The 7,600-nt window shown below is 56.8% G+C and overlaps 1 pseudogene; it reads left to right on the top strand.

The window, feature by feature from the left end:
• LOC109886678 (E3 ubiquitin-protein ligase TRAF7-like) overlaps positions 1-7,600 on the top strand; it is a 41,672-nt pseudogene that overhangs the window by 23,331 nt on the left and 10,741 nt on the right.

Genomic DNA, 7,600 nt, shown 5'->3' with positions numbered 1-7,600 from the left:
CCCCTCCCCCCTCTCTCTCTCCTTCCCCCTCTCTTTCCCCTCCCCCCTCTCTCTCTCCTTCCTCCCCTTCTCTCTCCTTCTCCCTCTCTCTCTCCTTCTCCCTCTCTCTCTCCTTCTTCCCCTCTCTTTCCCCTCTCTCTCTCTCCTTCTTCCCCTCTCTCCTTCTTCCTCCCTCTCTCTCCTTCTTCCCCCTCTCTCTTCCTTCTTCCCTCTCTCTCTCCTTCTTCCTCCCTCTCTCTCCTTCTTCCTCCCTCTCTCTCTCCTTCTTCCCCCCTCTCTCTCCTTCTTCCTCCCTCTCTCTCTCCTTCTTCCCCCCTCTCTCTCTCCTTCTCTCCCCCCTCTCTCTCTCCTTCTTCCCCCCTCTCTCTCTCTTCTTCCCCCCTCTCTCTTCCTTCTTCCCCCCTCTCTCTCTCCTTCTTCCCCCCTCTCTCTCTCCTTCTTCCCCTCTCTCTCTCCTTCTTCCCCCTCTCTCCTCTCCTTCTCCCCCTCTCTCTCTCCTTCTTCCCCCCTCTCTCTCTCCTTCTTCCCCCCTCTCTCTCTCCTCTTCCCCTCTCTCTCTCCTTCTTCCCCCCTCTCTCTCTCCTTCTTCCCCCTCTCTCTCTCCTTCTTCCCCCTCTCTCTCTCCTTCTTCCCCCCTCTCTCCTCCTTCTTCCCCCTCTCTCTCTCCTTCTTCCCCCCTCTCTCTCTCCTTCTCCCCCCTCTCTCTCTCCTTCTTCCCCCTCTCTCTCTCCTTCTTCCCCCCTCTCTCTCTCCTTCTTCCCCCCTCTCTCTCTCCTTCTTCCCCCTCTCTCTCTCCTTCTCCCCGCTCTCTCTCTTCCTTCTTCCCCCTCTCTCTCTCCTTCTTCCGCCCTCTCTCTCTCCTTCTTCCCCCCTCTCTCTCTCCTTCTTCTCCTCCTCTCGCTCTCTCTCCTCCTCTTCTTCTCCTCTCGCTCTTCTTCTCCTCTCTCTCGCTCTTCTTCTCCTCGCTCTCGCTCTCCTTGCTCTCGCTCTCCTTCCCCTCGCTCTCGCTCTCCTTCTTCCCCCTCTCGCTCTCCTCTCCCTCCCTGTAGGAACAGACTGTATAGTGGCTCAGCTGACTGCACCATCATAGTGAGTCTGTTCTGACTTGTCTCTTATAAATGATCATGTTTAACAACACACCTACAGTCTGACTGTTGTCTCTTATAAACCACACAAACACACCTACAGTCTGACAGTTTATTAGGTACACCCATTTGGTACCAAGTCGGACCCCCCTTTGCCTCCAGAACAGCCTGAATTCTTCGGGGTATAAACATTCCCCACACCACTGCCATCAGCCTGTACCGGTGACACCAGGCAGCATCGGGGCCATGGACTCCCCAACGCCAAATTCTGTCTCTGCCTCCTTGGACCTCTCTCCTCAATGAGCAGTCTCCACCCACAGGACAGCTGACTGGGTGTTAGTCGTTCTCTCCTCAACGAGCAGTCTCCACCCACAGGACAGCTGACTGGGTGTTAGTCGTTCTCTCCTCAATGAGCAGTCTCCACCCACAGGACTGGGTGTTAGTCGTTCTCTCCTCAACGAGCAGTCCTCCACCCACAGGACTGGGTGTTAGTCGTTCTCTCCTCAACGAGCAGTCTCCACCCACAGGACAGCTGACTGGGTGTTAGTCGTTCTCTCCTCAACGAGCAGTCTCCACCCACAGGACAGCTGACTGGGTGTTAGTCGTTCTCTCCTCAATGAGCAGTCTCCACCCACAGGACTGGGTGTTAGTCGTTCTCTCCTCAACGAGCAGTCTCCACCCACAGGACTGGGTGTTAGTCGTTCTCTCCTCAACGAGCAGTCTCCACCCACAGGACAGCTGACTGGGTGTTAGTCGTTCTCTCCTCAACGAGCAGTCTCCACCCACAGGACAGCTGACTGGGTGTTAGTCGTTCTCTCCTCAATGAGCAGTCTCCACCCACAGGACTGGGTGTTAGTCGTTCTCTCTTCAACGAGCAGTCTCCACCCACAGGACTGGGTGTTTGTCGTTCTCTCCTCAACGAGCAGTCTCCACCCACAGGACAGCTGACTGGGTGTTAGTCGTTCTCTCCCTCCTCAACGAGCAGTCTCCACCCACAGGACAGCTGACTGGGTGTTGGTCGTTCTCTCCTCAATGAGCAGTCTCCACCCACAGGACTGGGTGTTAGTCGTTCTCTCCTCAACGAGCAGTCTCCACCCACAGGACTGGGTGTTTGTCGTTCTCTCCTCAACGAGCAGACTCCACCCACAGGGACAGCTGACTGGGTGTTTGTCGTTCTCTCCTCAACGAGCAGTCTCCACCCACAGGACTGCTGACTGGGTGTTTGTCGTTCTCTCCTCAACGAGCAGTCTCCACCCACAGGACTGCTGACTGGGTGTTTGTCGTTCTCTCCTCAACGAGCAGTCTCCACCCACAGGACTGCTGACTGGGTGTTTGTCGTTCTCTGTAAACCCTCAGACACTCAGACGTGTGTGAAAGTTCCAGGAAGTCCAGACGTTTCTGAGAATCGTACCATGCTCAAGGTCGCTCGTTTATTTTTCCCCGTTCCAACGTCCGATGGAACAGTAACTGAATGCCTCGATGCCTGTCTGCCTGTTTTATATAACAAGCTACGACCACCTGACTCACTGTCTGGAGGAGCCATCCATTGTGGTGAATGGGACGGTGTAGCTAATAAACTGTCCGATGGACCAGTAACTGAATGCCTTGATGTACGTGACTCACTGTCTGTGGTAGCGATCCATTGTAGTGAATGGGACGGTGTACCTAATAAACTGTCCAGTGTGTAACTATTATAACTCACCTTTTAATTTTTATTTATTTATTTAACCTTTATTTGAACTGAAGTCAAGTTAAGAACAAATTCTCATTTACAATGACGGCCTCCTGCGGGGACACGGTAGCAACACACGACGACACAGCACGGTAGCAACACACGACGACACAGCACGGTAGCAACACACGACGACACAGCACGGTAGCAACACACGACGACACAGCACGGTAGCAACACACGACGACGACACAGCACGGTAGCAACACACGACGACGACACAGCACGGTAGCAACACACGACGACGACACAGCACGGTAGCAACACACGACGACGACACAGCACGGTAGCAACACATGACGACGACACAGCACGGTAGCAACACATGACGACGGCACTGCACGGTAGCAACACACGACGGCACAGCACGGTAGCAACACATGACGACGACACGGCACGGTAGCAACACACGACGACACAGCACGGTAGCAACACATGACGACGACACAGCACGGTAGCAACACATGACGACGACACGGCACGGTAGCAACACATGACGACGACATGGCACGGTAGCCACACATGACGACACGGCACGGCAGCAACACATGACGACACGGCAGCACGGTAGCAACGCATGACGACACGGCAGCACACATGACGACACAGCAGCACGGTAGCAACGCATGACGACACGGCAGCAACACATTGACGGCAACGGCAGCAACACATGACGACACGGCACGGCAGCAACACATGACGGCACGGCAGCAACACATGACGACACGGCACGGCAGCAACACATGACGACCACGGCACGGCAGCAACACATGACGACACGGCACGGCAGCAACACCTAGACTGACTGTAGAACCATGATGTACTTTACCTAGATCATCAGCCCTGTGTCTGCTTTTTGTCCAACATGCCTCTTGTGCGTTCTCTCCCTCTCTCTCTCTCTCTCTCCCCTCTCTCTCTCTCCTCTGTCTCCTGTCTCTCTCTCCCCTGTCTCTCTCTGTGTGTGATGTAGGTGTGGGACGTCCAGACCCTGCAGAAGGTGAACACAATCCGTGCCCATGACAAACCCGGTGTGTACGCTGGTGTCCTCCCACAGCATGCTGTTCAGCGGATCCCTCAAGGCCATCAAGGTAGAGCAGGAGACCGTTTAAAAAAAATAGAGGCCGAGAAGCTGCTTCCTTCACTTTCCACTTCCTGTAGTTGTTGACCAATCCAACCACTTCCTGTAGCTGTTGACCAATCCAAACACTTCCTGTAGCTGTTGACCATCCAAACACTTCCTGTAGCTGTTGACCAATCCAACACTTCCCTGTGGAGGAATTGTGAAATTTAACTGTTAATTTCAGGTCCTGCTACGTCGTCTGTCGTGTCACACTATCGTGTGTCGTGACCCCAAACCATCACACCACCACCACCATGCTGACCCCAAACCGTCACACTACCACCACCACCATGCTGACCCCAAACCATCACACCACCACCATTCTGACCCCAAACCATCACACCACCACCACCATGCTGACCCCAAACCGTCACACTACCACCACCACCATGCTAACCCCAAACCGTCACACTACCACCGCCATGCTGACCCCAAACCGTCACACTACCACCACCACCATGCTAACTCCAAACCGTCACACTACCACCGCCACCATGCTGACCCCAAACCATCACACTACCACCACCATGCTGACCCCAAACCCGTCACACTACCACCACCACCATGCTGACCCCAAACCACACCAGCATCACCATGCTGACCCAAACCATCACACTACCACCACCACCATGCTGACCCCAAACCATCACACCAGCACCACCATGCTGACCCCAAACCATCACACCAGCACCACCATGCTGACCCCAAACCATCACACCAGCACCACCATGCTGACCCCAAACCATCACACCAGCACCACCATGCTGGACCCCAAACCATCACACTACCACCACCATGCTGGACCCCAAACCATCACACTACCACCACCATGCTGGACCCCAAAACCATCACACTACCACCACCATGCTGGACCCCAAAACCATCACACTACCACCACCATGCTGGACCCCAAACCATCACACTACCACCACCACCATGCTGGACCCCAAACCATCACACTACCACCATCACACTACCACCACCACCATGCTGGACCCCAAACCGTCACACTACCACCGCCACACTACCACCACCACCATGCTGGACCCCAAACCGTCACACTACCACCGCCATGCTGGACCCCAAACCATCACACTACCACCGCCATGCTGGACCCCAAACCATCACACTACCACCACCATGCTGGACCCCAAACCATCACACTACCACCACCATGCTGGACCCCAAACCATCACACTACCACCACCATGCTGGACCCCAAACCATCACACTACCACCACCACCATGCTGGACCCAAACCATCACACTACCACCATCACACTACCACCACCACACACTAACATCTTCTGATGTGGCTTTTCTACTGAGACGAGAGGACAGACAGAATCACTGAGTGAGTGAGTGAGTGAGTGAGTGAGTGAGTGAGTGAGTGTTAGAGCTCCTTGTCAGGGACCTGGGACAGACTGAGGGAGGAATGATCTCACTATTGAAAGGGATTTTCCCTCTTCCACAACTCTGTCTTTCCTGAAGTGTTTCAATGAACCTCATCTGTTAACGCCTGATGACTTTCTAACTCTGTGTGTGTGTGATAATAACTGGCCCTGTTGTAAATGTGTGGTTCTCACCGATCTGTGTCTGTTAACTAATCTTTCTCCTTTTCGCTCCCTCCCTCCCCTCCTCCTCCCCTCTTGTCCCCTCCCTTCCTCCCCCCTCTCCCCTCCTCCTCTCCTCATGTCTCCCTCCCTCCCTCTCCCCTCCTCCTCCCCTCTTGTCTCCCTCCCTCCCTCTCTCCCTCCCTCCCTCTCTCTCTTCTCTCCTCCTCCCCTTCTTGTCCCCCTCCCTTCCTCCCCCCTCTCCCCTCCTCCTCTCCTCTTGTCTCCCTCCCTCCTCCTCCCCTCTTGTCTCCTCCCTCTCTCCCTCCCTCCCTCTCCTCTCTTCTCTCCTCTTGTCTCCCTCCCTCTCCCCTCCTCCTCCCCTCTTGTCTCCCTCCCTCCCTCTCTCCTCCTCCCCTTCTTGTCTCCCTCCCTCCTCCCTCTCCTCTCCTCCTCCCCTTCTTGTCTCCCTCCCTCCCCCCTCTCCCCTCCTCCTCCCCTTCTTGTCTCCCTCCCTCCCTCCTCCCTCTCCTCTCCTCCTCCCCTTCTGTCTCCCTCCCTCCCTCTCTCCTCCTCCCCTTCTTGTCTCCCTCCCTCCTCCCTCTCCTCTCCTCCTCCCCTTCTTGTCTCCCTCCCTCCCCCCTCTCCCCTCCTCCTCCCCTTCTTGTCTCCCTCTCCTCTCCTCCTCCCCTTCTTGTCTCCCTCCCTTCTCCTCCCCTTCTTGTCTCCCTCTCCCCTCCTCCTCCCCTTCTTGTCTCCCTCCCTCCCTCCTCCCTCTCCTCTTCTCCTCCCCTTCTTGTCTCCCTCCCTTCTCCTCCCCTTCTTGTCTCCCTCCCTCCCCCCTCTCCCCTCCTCCTCTCCTCTTGTCTCCCTCCCTCCCTCTCCCCTCCTCCTCCCCTCTTGTCTCCCTCCTCCCTTTCTCCTCCTCCCCTTCTTGTCTCCCTCCCTCCCCCCTCTCCCCTCCTCCTCCCCTCTTGTCTCCCTCCCTCCCCCCTCTCCCCTCCTCCTCCCCTCTTGTCTCCCTCCTTCCCCCCTCTCCCCCTCCTCCTCCCCTTCTTGTCTCCCTCCTTCCCCCCTCTCCCCTCCTCCTCCCCTTCTTGTCTCCCTCCCTCCCCCCCTCTCCCCTCCTCCTCCCCTTCTTGTCTCCCTCCCTCCCCCCTCTCCCCTCCTCCTCCCCTTCTTGTCTCCCTCCCTCCCTTCTCCCTCCTCCCTCTCCCCTCCTCCTCCCCTCTTGTCTCCCTCCCTCCCCCCTCTCCCCTCCTCCTCCCCTCTTGCCTCCCTCCCTCCCTCTCTCCTCCTCCCCTTCTTGTCTCCCTCCCTCCCCCCTCTCCCCTCCTCCTCCCCTCTTGTCTCCCTCCAGGTGTGGGACATAGTGGGGACAGAGTTGAAGCTGAAGAAGGAGTTAACAGGACTGAACCACTGGGTTCGTGCTCTGGTGGCCTCTCAGAACCACCTCTACAGTGGATCATACCAGACCATCAAGGTAGGAGGACAGGGAGTGTGTATCATCATAGTTACAGCATGGGGATGTGTGGTTGTACTTGGCTACGTTTCTAAATATAGAAACACAGGAACTCGGTGTGACTGTTCTCCTCTGCTGCCTCACTGTTCTGGGTGGAGGGGAGAGACCAGGGGACTGGGGGAGAGACCAGGGGACTGGGGGAGGACCAGGAGACTGGGGAGGGACCAGGAGACTGGGGGAGGGACCCAGGAGACTGGGGGAGGGACCAGGAGACTGGGGGAGGGACCAGGAGGACTGGGGAGAGGGACCAGGGGACTGGGAGAGGGACCAGGGGACTGGGAGAGGGACCAGGGGACTGGGAGAGGGACCAGGGGACTGGGAGAGGGACCAGGGGACTGGGAGAGGGAACCAGGGGACTGGGAGAGGGACCAGGGGACTGGGAGAGAGAGACCAGGGGACTGGGAGAGAGAGGACCAGGGGACTGGGAGAGAGAGACCAGGGGAACTGGGAGAGAGAGACCAGGGACTGGGAGAGAGAGACCAGGGGACTGGGAGAGAGAGACCAGGGGACTGGAAGAGAGAGACCAGGGACTGGGAGAGAGAGACCAGGGGACTGGGAGAGAGAGACAGGGGACTGGGAGAGAGAGAC

This window comes from Oncorhynchus kisutch, unplaced genomic scaffold, assembly GCF_002021735.2.
Source record: "Oncorhynchus kisutch isolate 150728-3 unplaced genomic scaffold, Okis_V2 scaffold3689, whole genome shotgun sequence".
NCBI lineage: Eukaryota > Metazoa > Chordata > Actinopteri > Salmoniformes > Salmonidae > Oncorhynchus > Oncorhynchus kisutch.
This window is presented reverse-complemented; position numbering and strand designations above follow the sequence as displayed.